Below are 14,490 nucleotides of genomic sequence, written 5' to 3'. Positions count from 1 at the left end.
ATGAGTTTGACCTGTTTGCCTTTTGCCATTAGAAGCCCAACGCTTCTTAAAAGAACATTATGTTCAAGGGAGACTGTTTGGATGAGTTAAACTGAACTGTTGTCCATTTCAAGAGTTTAAGCAGCGGTTCTCAACCTGTGGGTTGTGACCCCTTTGGGGGTCAAATGACCCTTTCACAGGGGTTGCCTGATTCATAACAGTAGCAAAATGACAGTGATGAAGTAGCAATGAAAATAATTTTATGGCTGGGGGGTCACCACAAAATGAGGAACTATATTAAAGGGTCACAGCATTAGGAAGGTTGAGAACCACTGGTTTAAAGGATATTTCAAAGTTAAAGTTCAAAGGTTACTCCAGGACATTAGTGTCAGGGGTTCATCCACTCTCCAGGGCTCCACAGTGTTGAATTTGAAATTCTCTTCTGCATTTTTTTCCCCTTGCCTGGAAATGTTCTGTGAAATCTCCCACCAAAATAGTAAGTCATGGTAGCCAAGCACTATCAGTTCTTCTGGTCTAAGGGCAAAGAAGGCAATTGTTCAATGGAGACATTCCACATCCTGCTCCTCGTCCCAGCTCTCCTTCTTCCTCTGGTGCTCCAGGTGAACATGAGACCAATGATTGTACCCCGGATGGCTGCTTACAAACTGTTAAGAGCCTAGAAACGATGCAACAAACAAGGAGGCAGAACAGGGCCACTGAACGTGTTATTGGGACCTTTAACTGGAATGATGCAGGAAACTATCACCCTGTCTCCAAACATACAACCAAGTCCCCCGAGGTGTTTGTACGGAAGCAGCCTTGGTCGCTACTGTCACTACTCTCTTTTTGGTCATTGTTATAAATATACCTATCCTGTATTTTTTGCCAATTTAACTTTACTTAACAGTGCTATTGGTACTTCATCCACATGTCATCCAATTCAGTAATTCAATCTTATCCAGAATAGTTGCACAATCGTCACCACAATCTAGTCTAGAATATTTTCTTCTTCCTTGTACTCGTTGTTATTCATGTAATTATTTTTATAGTTGTGGCAAAAATATACACAACAAAGCATTATCCAATTCAACAACTTCTACATGTATAATTCTCTACCAATGATTATACTCTTCATGTTGTATAATCATTATTGATATCCTTTTCCAAAATATTCCAGCACTAGTAACATAAACTCAATGCCTTTAAGCAAAAACTCTTCCTCCTTCACTCATGGTAATCATTGGTCAAGTTTGGTTTCTTCTTTTCATTCTTTTTTTTTTTTAATCATTTTATTGGGGGCTTGTTCCCCCCTCCCTCATGAACCCTTGATAATTTATAAATTATTATTTTGTCATATCTTACACTGTCTGATGTCTCCCTTCACCCACTTTTCTGTTTCACATCCCCCAGGGAGGAGGTTATATGTAGATCCTTGTAATTGGTTCCCCCTTTCTACCCTACCTTCTCTCCACCCTCTCAGAACCGCTGGTCCTGAAGGGTTCTTCTGTCCTGGATTCCCTGTGTTTCAAATTCCTATCTGTACCAGTATATATCCTCTGGTCTAGCCAGATTTGTAAGGTAGAATTGGGATCATGATAGTGGGGGGGGGGGGCTGAGGAGGAAGCATTTAAGAACTAGAGGAAAGTTGTATGTTTCATCATTACTACGCTGCACACTGACTGGCTCATCTCTTCCCCGAGACCCTTCTGTAAGATATATCCAGTTGCCCATAGATGAGTTTTGGGTCCCCAATCTGCACCACCCCCCCACGCCTTATTCACAATGATATGACTTTTTTTTCCCTTGATGCCTGATACCTGATCCCTTCGACACCTCATGATCACACAGGCTGGTGTTTTTCTTCCATGTGGGCTTTGTTGCTTCTCAGCTAGATGGCCGCTTGTTTACCTTCAAGCCTTTAAGACCCCATTCACTGGTTTCTTATTTTCTTAGTAGTTTTCTTGCTATAATATTCACATAGCATACACTTCCATAGTTAAATCACTTTTTTAAAGAGTTGTATATACATCATCACAATCAGTTCTAATGCCCCCTTCCCCCTCCTGCATTCTTAGTTTGCTCTCCAAGCCCCCTCCCACCCCCACCCTCCTGCGCATCCCCAGAAACCATTGAATCAGTTATTGCCTCTATACATCCACTCCTGTGCTTCCAAAACTGGAAAAACCAACATAAACAAAAACAAAACAGTGAGAAAAAATAATAATTTAAAAATAACAAGTAAGAAAGAAAAGATCACCAACAATATTTTAAAAGCCAGATTGTCTTGGAACAATCTAGAAATATTTGAGCATAGAATAAATTCAGATTGGGTTAAAAAGGAAGTCAGCTGACCAAATATCACCTTATGCCATGATTGGATCCACTATAATCAAGTTTACAATAATCCATGCTGGATAGTAAGGCTGTTCCCCTCCCTTCACTGGGGCCACAGGGGACCTGAAAGAAGTTTAATTCAATTAGGCTGGGGTGCTTCTTCGATGTGGACTTAGTTGACTCACTTAGATGACTGATCATTTGAATACATGCCTTTAAGACCCCAGGCTCTATGCCACTCAACAGTGGGGCACCATCTGTTTTCTTCACCACACTTTTCTCTAGCACTCTTATCTTCAGTGATCTCTTCGTGAAGGTGAATATCAAGCACAGATGTATCAGGAGTATGCTTACATGTTCACTGATTCGGCTTTCCCCTGCAGTCGGCATCATTGTGAGTGTTCTGTGAGATGGAAGAGGACTTTGTGGATTGGTGTCAGACAGCCTAATCTTGGACTTGTGGGCTTGGGAACCACTGGGTTGGGATGTTTTCTTGATGTGCACTTACCCTTTATATAAACCTCTCTCTTATACATGAGTTTCTGTGGATTTGTTTCTCTAATGTACCCAGACTAACACATCTCCCCTTAGGTTGCCTACAATTATTGTTTAGGCATCCTTCCAGATGTGAGGTTGCTCTACCCCATTTACCCATAGTACCCACCAACAGAGACATCCGTGCCTCCTCTGAAATGTAGATGCTCCCCTCCCTAAAGCCCCAACTTGACTCTCTAGTAAGGTTCTCCTCTTAGACCTTTGGGGGACCTATTGCTCTGCCACAGCCTTGTCTCAGGGTTGTATAGCATCAAGTGGATGGTCTCCTCCCTTTTCCCCCTTCCTAAAGAGTTTCTTTTTCTGTTACTGGCTGAGTAGTATTCCACTGTATGTATGTATGTATGTAATATATTTTACTTAGGGCTCCAACGAACATTGGTGCACAAGCTCTTTTTGAGTCTTCTTTTGAGCCTTTGGGGTATATACCAAGGAGTAGAATTTCTTATGAACTCTGGATTTTTTAATTTATAGGATTACGTACATGAATAGAGATAACTTTGCTTCTTTCCCAATTTAGATTCCGTTTATTACTTTTTCTTCTCTTATTGCTCTGCTAGGACTTCTAATGTAATAGTGAATTAATGTAATGAGATCCCCTTGTCTTATTCCCACTTCACACAAACAGCTCTCAGTCTCTCTTCATTAATGAGAATGTTGCCTGTTGGCTTTCATATATGCCCTGAATCATAATGAGGACTGTCCTTTTTATTCCAATCTTCTTTCAGGTTTTCATCCAAAATGGATGTTGAATTTTATCAGATACTTTTTCTGTCTCCATGTGGTTGTTGTCCTTTGTGTGCTGTCCTTCAGTGTGCTTTATTGCTTTGATGGATTTTCTAAAGTTGAACCACCAGTATGGTCCTGGAATATCTCTCACTTGGTCATGGTGTATGACTCTTTTAATGCGCTGTCAGATTCTGATCACTGGTATTTTGTTGAGCATTTTTTCATCTATATTCACAAGAGATATTAGTCTGTAGTTTTCTTTCTTTGTAGTTTTCTTTTTTGTGATGTTTTTGTCTGGTTAGAGTATCAGGGATATGTGTACTTCATGGAATGAATTAGGAAGCATTCTTTCCTTCGCTGTCTTTTGGAAGACTATAGGTAGTGTTGATATCACTTCTCTAAATATTTGGTGAAATATCCCAGTTAAGCAATCTGATTCAGGACTTTGGGGGGAAAGGGGAAGTTTTGGGTCGGTAATTCATCTCTTAACTTGTTATTATTTATTGCTAGGCATTTAATTCTCTTAGTTGCTATTATAAGTACAATCATTTTGATTCCACTCTTTCTACTTGGGTTTGTTGTACAGTCACCTTTCATTTTGTTAAATTTGGGTTATTTTCACCTTTTTCTCTTGTCTTCATCAATCTAGTCCCAGGCTTGTCAATTTTATTCCTCTTTTCAAAGAACCAACTTATGGTTGTATTGATCCTCAGTATTGCTTTTCTGCTTATGATTTTATTTATGTTCCTGATCGAATTCTTTTTTGTCTGTTGGGGCATTTGGTCATAGTTTGCTCTTCTCTTCCTAGTTCAGAGAATTGTCAAGACAGGCTGTTAAATTCTATGTAAGCCTTTACTGCTAAATGTTTCTTTCTGCGTACTGCATCCCCTAAGGCAGGGGTGCTCAATCCATCGATCATGATCTACTAGTCGATCACAAATGTAGTGTGGGTAGATCGCATGGCATTAAAAAAAGAGACGTAAGCCTATCATCAATCCCGTCACTGAACTGACATACAGCGCAGCCAATCAGATGCAATCTTAGGTGTCAAGCGCATGCGCAAACAACTGAGCTAAGAGCAGCAAATCTGACAAGCTAAGTTATTGCCAATTTTTAGACCTTGGTGTTTTTTTTCTTAAGCATAAGAAAGGGTATTAAAATGAGTGAGGGAGCTGAACCAAGTAAGAAGACAAAAACGTATCACTTTCATACGGAATGGGAGATTTCGACACTACAAGCCGACATTCAGCTGAAGTCCAGAGCGCATGAACAGTTCTGGAACTTACTCGCAGTGTACCCAAACATGAGAAACTGGGCTACCTCTTTACTGCATTTTTCGGCTCTACTTATTTATGTGAGTCAGCCTTTTCCCACATAAAGATCATTAAGTCCAAGCACCATTCCACCATGACTGATGATCATTTGGCGTGTGCTTGAGGCTGGCTGTCAGCAGCTACTGTCCGGACTATGCATCCCTGGCTCATTCCACTCAGTGCAAGTCATCAGAGCAAACTCAGGTCATGACAAAAAATGTCCATAGTTAATTGTGTTGTGTTGTGCAATATGGATTCATGCGGTTATGCAAGGTACATAAACCTACATTGTACATAGAAAGAATTCTTAATGCATTTATGAATAAATGAAATAAATAAATAATGTTGTGCATTTTTGTAGTTGTTAGATCCTTTTGACTTGATCATTTTATAAGTAGCTTATAAGCATGCTGAAAACGTGTGAGCACCCCTGCCCTAAAGTTAGTATGTTGTGCTTTCATTTTCACTTTAAGAAATTTGTGATTTTACTTTTGCCTCCCTCCTTGGCTGATTAGTAGTCATTTAACAGTGTATTGTTGAATTTCCATGTTTCTGTCATTTCTAGGCATTTTTTTTCTTTGTTATTCATTCTACCTTTATTCCATGTGATCAGAGAACAAAACATTGTATTATTTAAATGTATTGCTTTGTGACCTAAAATGTAGTCTACCTGCAGAATAGTTCATGTGCCTGGAGTAGAACCTCTATTGTCTGTTTGAGGGTGGCATCATATATGTCCATTAAATCTAATTGGCTATCAAAAGATACAGCAGCTGAGGTCTTAAAGACTTGAAGGTAAAAAAGCGGCCATCTAGCAGGGAAGCAACAAAGCCTACATGGAAGAAGCACAACAGCCTATGTGTATTAGTCTAGGTACTTTGGAGAAACAAATCCACAGCAACTCACGTATAAGAGAGAGTTTTATGCAAAGAAAATGTGCATCACGAAAACATCCCAACCCAATGCTGCCCAAGCCCACAAGTCCAACATTAACCCATTAACCCAACACCAGTCCACAAAGTCCTCCACCTCACAAAACAGAGGCAATAATGCCGACTGCAGGAGGAAAGCTGAGTCAGTGAACATGTAAGCATCTCAGCACTAGCAGGGGTCTCCACATGGCTGCTCCAGCACCCAGGGCTGCATCGGGATAGATCCATGCGGCTTCTCCTTGGGGATGTCTTGTAGGAAATCCATCTTGCAAGCTGAAGCAGGGAACTGCTAAGGCAGCTGCACCCGATGCAACCATCACAAAACAAGAGACCCGAGAACTAGAAAGGCGAGGCTTCACCACCCATTTATCCCTCCGCCTTTCAACCAGCACCACATGTGATTATCGGCCAGGCTGGCACAATTAACTAACTCACTATGTGATCATGAGGTGTTGACTGGATAAGGTATTAGGCATTAGAAAACCCAAAACAAACAAATAATAGTGATGCAAATGAGGGTCGGAGTAGAGCCCCAAAGCCCATCTGTAGATAATTGGACATTCCCTCACAGATGGGTCACAAGGAAAGACTGAGACAGACAGGAAGCAGTACAGTACTGATGGCACACACAACATTCCTCTAGTTCTTTAACACTTCCCCCCCTCCCCACTATCATGACCCCAGTTCTACCTTACAAATCTGGCTAGACCAGCGCATGTACACTGGTACAGATAAGCACTCTTGACATATGGAATCCAGGGACAGATAAACTCCTCAGGAACAGCAAGGGGAGTAGTGGTACCATGAGGGTAAGGGGAAGGTGTGGGGTTAGGGGGGAGAAATGGGGAACCAACTACAATGACTGATGTAAAATTACCACCACCACCCCACTCCCCAGGGGAACAAACAACAGTAACATGGGTGAAGGGAGGCAGTGGATGGTGTAAGATATGAAAATAATAATAATTTATAATTTATCAGGGATCTATGAGGGAGGAAAAAAGAAGAGCTGATACCAAGGGCTCAAACAGAAAATAGTTTTAAAAATATTTTTAATGATTTATAAACATATATATCTTTAACCTCATAAAGACATGTATATAATCCTTTCTAAATAATTAATATTTTTGGCATTCATTATTTTTTAATTAATTAATTTTTTACCGTTTTATTGGGGGCTCATACAACTCTTATCACAATCCATAGATACATCCATTGTGTCAAGCACATTTGTACATTTGTTGCCATTATCATTCTTAAAACATTTTCTTTCTACTTGAGTCCTTGGTATTAATTAGCTCTTCATTTTTTCCCCTCCCTCTCCTTCCTCCCTCCCCTCATGAACTCTTGATAATTTAGAAATTATTATTATTATTTCATGTCTTATACTGACTTATGTCTCCCTTTACTCACTTTTCTACTGTCTGTCCCCCAGGGAGGGAGTTATATGTAGATCATTGTGATTGGCTCCTCTTTTCTCTTCCCACCTTCCCTTTACCTTCCTGGTATGGCTACTCTCAATATGGGTCATGAGGGGTTTATCTGTCCTGGATTCCCTGTGTTGCAAGCTCTTATCTGTAGCCGTACACATGTACTGTAAGGTCTAACTGTATTTGTAAGGTAGAATTGGGGTCATGATAGTGGGGGGGGCGGATATTAAGGAACTAGAGAAAAGCTCTGTTTCATCAGTGCTATATTGCACCCTGATTGGCTTGTCTCTTCCTTGTGACCCTTCTGTAAAGGAATGTCCAATTGTCTACAGATGGGCTTTGGGTCTCCACTCCACACTCCCCCTCAGTCAAATTATATGATTTTTTTGTTCTGGGACTTTGATGCCTGATACTTGATCCCATTGACACCTTGTGATCACTCAGGCTGGTGTACTTCTTCCATGTGGACTCTTTTGCTTCTCAGCTAGATGGCCGCTTGTTTACCTTCAAGCCTTTAAAATCCCAGATGCTATATCTTTTGATAGCCGGGCACCATCAGCTTTCTTCACCACATTTACTTATGCACCCATTTTGTCTTCAGTGATCGTGTTGGGAAGGTGAGCCAGGTTATTATAGCAAAGTGTTCTTGCATTGAGGGAATAATAATTAAATTTCTAGAGTGCCTATAGACACTATATGAAGTTCATATACAATGAGTCCTCTCTATGAACATTGTCCCGTAGGGACTTAAAATCACCTTTTAGATAGGCATACAAATAAAGTCGATAGCATATTACCATGTATTCAAGTATTGTCCAAAGATTTAAATTCATTCTATGTATGTAAGACAAATCACTTTGTGTACATGTAATATGTACATGTATATGTGGTTCATGCATCTTCACTTAGGAAACCTTAAATGGGACCCAATTAGAGAGTCCTGTAAAGGGTCACAGATATGAGTACTTTAAAGAGCTTTTGCGGAAAACTTGAAACATTGACTGTGCTGTAGAAGAACCAATGAGGCATATATTATATGACTTGCAATAGTAGCAGAGGTCATGCTCCCATTTATATTAAAACATAGGCTGGGCTTATTAAGGCCCTTTCATATTAGAACATTAGGCCTCTGGAACCCTGGGACTCTTCCTCCACATGGCTATAAAGGCAACTAGAGTCAAAGGCCAGGAGCTGCTTTAAGTTTTAAGGTACGAGATGTGCAAGTACTGTGTGGTTTTAGTGAGGATGAAATGAACTTACAGATGTTCATATTGAGCTCATTCATCTTCAGCAAAGCATCAGTTATTCAGAGTGCCCAAAAATTGGCCTTATATTTAGGATCCAAAAGAAAATCCCCACTGGAATTTACCAATTATAAAATAGGTCAAATTTGGGGGCCAAAAAGGTGAAACATATGCTTTTAATCAGGTGTGTTACCTAAAAGTTCCTCCTGTTAAGCAGAGGTTTTCTCAGCAGCTACCAGCTACGCTGATCCATACAAAAGACTGCATGACATGAAATGTCAGATGTCTATGGCTTTAACACTTTTAACCATTTTAAGCCCCCCCCACAAATACGCTAAATTCATAATTAAAATGCTATCATTGTCTTTATAACTATGTGACACTAAAGTCTCTGATATACCCTGGATTTCAATAATATAAGCCAAACCTACTTTAATACATAGTTAATTGTATGGTCACATGTAATTAACTTCTAGTGCCTGAAGGAAAATTTTAGCTATATATGTGAAGCATACCTAAGTTGTTGTTTTGTTTTTAATCTGGAAGCTAGGCTCAGCAGCTCTTGAATTCTCTGTCCAACTGTAAGCGTGTTCTGTATATTTGTTTGGTGGCAAACAGTTGCTTTTATTTCTTCTACAGAAAATAAGAGAAGGAATTTCAATCTTCTCATAAAATTAGAAAGAGAGGGTGGAATTATGTGACCGTTTTCTTACCAGTACTTTACAAACTTTGGCTAAGAAATGAAGCATTGCTATCAATGTAGAATAATGATATTAGTAGCAATGGTGATAATAATGATAGTGATTAGATAATATAATTCTATGTTTTATTCCAAGTGTGAAAGCCGAAGCAAAATGATGAAGTGCCTTTCCCAAGATCAGGGGCTCCCCGATGAGAACTTGGGCTTTACCTTCCTTCACCTCTTCTCCTAAGAGGAGAACAAACATCACTAATGTTCCTCCTTCTAAGCCAGGTGAAAACCCTGGTGTCCCATTCAGTGGCCAATTAGAATAAATTGCAAATTAGAATAAATTGCAAATTAGGACAAATATGATAGGTAATGCAAAAATCAAAGCTTTCTAAAGAAAAGGAACAAAAAAGGGAATAAATACACTTAACAGTTCATTGTTTGGTGGGGGAGATGAAATTATCATCAAAAGGGTATATGACCTGAGAATAAAGATAAATTTTCATGTGGTAAGATTTTTACACTCCCCGTGCAAAAAAAAATACCTAGAAAGATTAGGCTCTTCTAGGACAGGTATTATGGTTCAGCAAAGGGATGTGCATCTATCTGTGATAACATCCAAAAACTATGGTTTGTGTGACTGATAAACTAGCCGATTAGGAATCTTCATACTAACCCACAGATAAGGGAAGGTTTGTTGCCATACTAAAGACCTGGACAGGAAAACCCTGTCTACGCCCAAGAGGGCTCTAATTAGCCCAGAACCTGCCCCCACTGGGTCTGAACCATTCAAGTGAAAACATGCTCTTTCTTCAAGTGCAGTTTTAGTAACCCAGCGTAATAGTGAATACCGTACTGTTTCTTTTGGCATACAAAAAAAAAAAAGTCTAAATCTCAATCTGCAAACCTGTAATTTAAACATTGTGCCAATCTGTTTTCAACCTACAAAACTCAGGGAGAGATGTTGTTTCCTCATTCATGCTGGGACCTTAGCCCAGCAATGCAAGGTGGGGGGAAAAAAATCTTCATTTAGACAGTGCATCTTTCAGACATTCCCTTCTTCTATTGATTTGTTTTCTCCTGTCCCTTTTCTCCTTTTGTTGCCTTATCATAGCTTCAGGTTATTACGTGCAAAGTATTGATGGGAATGGATGGTTTTGGTCGATGGAGAGCTAATGCATCCCTAATCCCACTATTGTTATAGAGTTATGCTTTACTCTGGTCTCTGATGGGGGAAAAGGTGCAAAGCTGTTGATCCTAGTTTTATTTGTCATGAACCCATCCATCAATCAAGCACAAGCATGTCTGAATGCTGAATGACATGTGGGTCTCAGCTGAAAAAATTCGATAACACTGTATTGTCCGGTCTCTCTTTCTCTCTCTCTCTCTCTCTTTTGATAAGAAATACATTTGACTGAAATAGATAAGCATGCAACTACTAAAGACTTGGAGAGAGAGAGTGACATATTGGCAGCAAAGGTTATATATCCTTGGTATTAATGATTCTTATGAGTAAATAACACAGGAGGGACAGCTACATCTAGAGACCTAGAATATCCCTTAAGCTCAGTTGTGATGAAGTAACAACATTCTACTATTATTGTGATTTTCAAATATTAACCTGACCATATTTCACAGTTGGCTGCCCTGGTTAAAATGCAAGTAAATCTGCCACTGGTGCAGGTGGCGAGGTGCCGGGAATCAAATGTCACTTGTTTACACCAGTCTGTACGATACAAGCAGCTCTCTTTTTGTTGTCTAGGGGAGGTAAAGCCCATGCGTTATTCTTGGTATGTTTGAACCTATAGGTTCACGACTGTCTCATCTTGTGAGTGAAAGCATTTAGGGAGGGGGGGAGCTTTAATTAGTTTAAACTGGAAATATATATGCATGTCATTTTAATAGTGACTTAACTTATAATTACAGTCTGAAAAAAATGGTTTCTGTGTGGCCCTTTTATTATAGTTACTAAATTAGGTACTTTAAAACATTATGAAAGGCTGTCTTTTCAGTTATATACAATTTTCTATTCATCGTTATTTCAAGATAATTGCATTTAGAAATAGTTAAAACATTAAAAACAACACTAGTATAATAATAATTTTAGGGGCAAAACTAATCAACAAATCAGAACATTTAAAAAACCATTTTATTTTCTTGTCATAACATTTTACAGAAGACAAGTACTTTTTAAATGACCTAAAAAAGCGCAAGAAAGGTAATTAAAAGAGAGTCCTGAATTAAAGGGATGCTAACAGGCCTGCTAACTGAAAGGTCAGTGATGTGACCCCACCAAACACTCTGTTGGCAAAAGATGTAGCTTTCTGCTTCTGTAAAAAGCACAGTCTTGGAAGCCTGTGGGCTAGTTCTACTCTGTCCTGTCGGGTCTTTCTGGGTCTGAACCAAATATTTTGTAACCTTAAGTATCGCTGTACTCTGAAAGTAAACTATGTTTTTTGTTTGTTTTTTTCTCTTTTCAATGAATAGGGTCTAGAAAACTGCAACAAAAAAAACGCCCACAAAATCAATGCTTTAGATTTGTCGGGTAAATTACATGTGCTTGGCCGCTCCATTGTATCTGCCCTATATTCTATACAAGATACTTTAGATGGAACTGTCACATAATACATATACTTCATATTGATCCGTGGAGATTCAACAGGACTTGAATTGAACTCTGTAATAAAGCAAGAAAAGACACTGCAGCTCTTTCAAGTCCCTAATACCTGAATTATTCCTCAAATTAACCGAATGACAAGCTCTCAGTTCTGAGTCCTTGGTGGGAGACAAAAGAAACATCAGGTAACGTTCGTCATTCTACTCACCTTCCGGTTTGGCTACTCTTATTACATTTCATCATAACTTCCCCACCTCCTTAAATAAATTATTTCCTTTGTATCTTTTCAAATTTCAGAGGAAGGGCTAATTTTAATCATCTTAATTACTAAGCCAAAATTACTCTTTTTTGTTAAAGAGTACGGATAACTTTGAGGTAGATGATATTGAGAACATTTGCAATTCAAAGTTATGAGGGTGAAAATTAAACACATCATTTGAGGTGAACATGGCCCTGGAGGGACAGAACCCAGAATCGGTAAGTAGAGCAAGCCACAAAAACACTGTCCATTTTCCCATCTTGGTTCATTGCCACTGTTCAAGATTTAGATCAGCATCTCACCAATCCTTTGTGGGTGGAAAGGGCCAGGATTGTCTCTGCACACATAAAGTGATCTTTGTCATAAGTCACTTTTATAATGAGAGAACAGCTACGACATGCTGCCACATCTTCCCCATCCCCAAGTCTTCCTTGGTGATACAGAAGTTATTGCCACATGGGCAGGGATAGAAATATGATTCCAAATCTTCGTCATATTGGAAGTCCTCGATCTCCACCTCGTCACAGAACACTGCCATTGTCACTGGGGTCCACAAGCGGGCTGTCGCACCAGTAGTCTCACACAGCCTTCGCCAGTTTACGTTTGGTTGGCAACCACCCGGCAGGGCACTTTCAGCCTGATCGGGTCCTTAAAGACATTCTTACAGACTCCCCAGCACAATCCATGAATGAGCAAATGGGAGCAAACAGAACCTTTGAAAGGTTCCTTGACATTCCAAACAATTGACTTTCTGTTTATTATGATTTGGGGTTTCCAACTTGCTTTAGTTCTACCTTACTTTGTAGTGATAGTTAGGCTGCTCTTGGTTCTGATCCCACTTTAAAAAGCATCTGAGGCCACCCTTAGCGTCAAGCAAAGGTTCAACTAGTCCTTAGTTATCCTCAGGGCAGCCTCTCCTAGGCAGACCTGATCTATGTGCCACTAAAGAACCAAAGTGGGCCCTAAAATCTACTTAAAACCAAAATGTAGTCTAGCTTCACTAGTAAAAGAAAATGTCAAAGGTCTGCCTTGAATGTTATTCTTTTTTGAAGAACTATCTATGTGGGATCCAATGAGCAACATCCGTCGGAATGACTAGATTAGACAGAACGTATGGGGGAAAATACAACTCAGAAAGGTAGGTGAGAATGGCTAAGCTAGTAGAAGAATGGAATCACCAAATGGCACAGGAGAAACTATTGAGATGGTCTCTGTTTTGCTGTGTACATTCTCAACCAAATAAACATATTTTTAAAATTATCTCTCTGAGACTTGATGCAAAGATGAGGGGGGAAGGGGACCGGAAAACCAGATAACTAGAAGGAAAACATCCGGAATGAAATTAATTAGAATGTTTTGTTGCCTCTGGAATTGCTTTCATGGTAGACGGCCCATAGGAAGAATGTGAATTTCATTCGTTTACTCAGTATGATGAGAAATGACAGCAGCATCAAGAACACTGAGAACTGGGCCGGCCCCAATCCCAACTATGTGGACAGCCGCCCCTCCCCCGAGAAGAATTCACCTCAGAGGGCAGCACTGCAGCTACAGCTCTGGGAGAGGGACGTGTCTGATCAGAGTACATGGGAGCAAATGAAGGGGGAGGAAAAAAGAGTGGAGCACATCCTGGCCCACCAAGCCTTGAGCACGATATCCCTGCTCAGAGCAGCCAATCCACAGAGAAGACCATATGGCTACCCCACTAGGAGACACCATATCCCTCACTGACCCATAGCTCTACAGGGGACAATGCTGGAGACACGGTATGGGGATTGTGCCCAATGTGACCACACCACACCAAGGCAAAACATTAAGGACATGCAACAGAACAGCAAGGGGAACAGAGCAATGAAGTCTCAAGGGACTACCAAATATAGACTTTGGGGCCAGGGCATGGCACCCCATCAGACTCAACAGGAAAACACTCCTAAAGGTCAACAAACAGACCTTGAGCTATTTACAGGCTTTTCTTTTTTTGGCATTGGTTTTTTTTGTTGTCATTGTTTTGCTTTGTTTTTTGTCGCTTTGTCTTGCTCTGTCTTGGGTTTTTGTTTGGGTTTTTTTTGCATATTATTATCTTTGCAGGTCTGTCATTGGCAAGGAGGGTGTAAGAGGCCTGGTAAGGATTGATCAAGGGTAATATAATTGAGAGCAATTACTGAAACCCAAATGAAGGTTGAGCTTGATAGTGGGACAAGAGGAAAGTAAAAGGAAACAGAGGAAAGAACTCAGAGACAAAAGGCATTTATAGAGATCTAAATACAGGCATGTACATATGTAAATACATTTATATATGATGATGATGATGGGGAAATAGCTCTATGTGCATATATTTATAGGTCTAGTATTAAGGTAGCAGATGGACGTTGGGCCTCCACCCAAATACTCCCTCAATGCAAGAACACTTTGTTCT

At 39.9% G+C, this 14,490-nt stretch overlaps 1 pseudogene; it reads right to left on the bottom strand.

Annotated features, from left to right (window-relative positions):
- Positions 1–12,367: 12,367 nt before the first annotated feature.
- On the bottom strand, positions 12,368–12,615 carry LOC101648374 (annotated as a pseudogene).
- Positions 12,616–14,490: the final 1,875 nt, after the last annotated feature.

The sequence above is a fragment of the Echinops telfairi genome, unplaced genomic scaffold (genome assembly GCF_000313985.2).
Source record: "Echinops telfairi isolate 266 unplaced genomic scaffold, ASM31398v2 ScPeMD7_4225;HRSCAF=4972, whole genome shotgun sequence".
NCBI lineage: Eukaryota > Metazoa > Chordata > Mammalia > Afrosoricida > Tenrecidae > Echinops > Echinops telfairi.
This window is presented reverse-complemented; position numbering and strand designations above follow the sequence as displayed.